A 345-nucleotide genomic window follows, 5' to 3' on the forward strand; every position below is an offset into this window, starting at 1 on the left:
GAGCAGGAGCGGTAGCAGTTTGGTAGTTGTGTTTGTGTTTTTTCTTTGTATTAAAACCATCATATTTTATTTATTTTTTTCTCTTTTTTTCTCTTTTTTTGGGGTGTATATAGCATTATATATTGTCTGTATATATATTATATATAATATATTTATTTATTTATTTATTTATTTAAAAAATTATTTTATTTTTATTTTTATTTTTATTTTTATTTTTTTTCTGTGCAGCCTGTAGACCCTCAAGCAGGAAAACTGTTGGCGTTTTTGTTTGACGAAGCAAACACAAATACCACTCCTGCTGCTGCTGCTGCTGCTGCTGCTGCTGCTGCTGCTGCTTCAAGGCAG

The sequence above is a fragment of the Eimeria mitis genome, genomic scaffold, assembly GCF_000499745.2.
Source record: "Eimeria mitis Houghton genomic scaffold, Emh_scaff1643, whole genome shotgun sequence".
NCBI classification, from domain to species: domain Eukaryota; phylum Apicomplexa; class Conoidasida; order Eucoccidiorida; family Eimeriidae; genus Eimeria; species Eimeria mitis.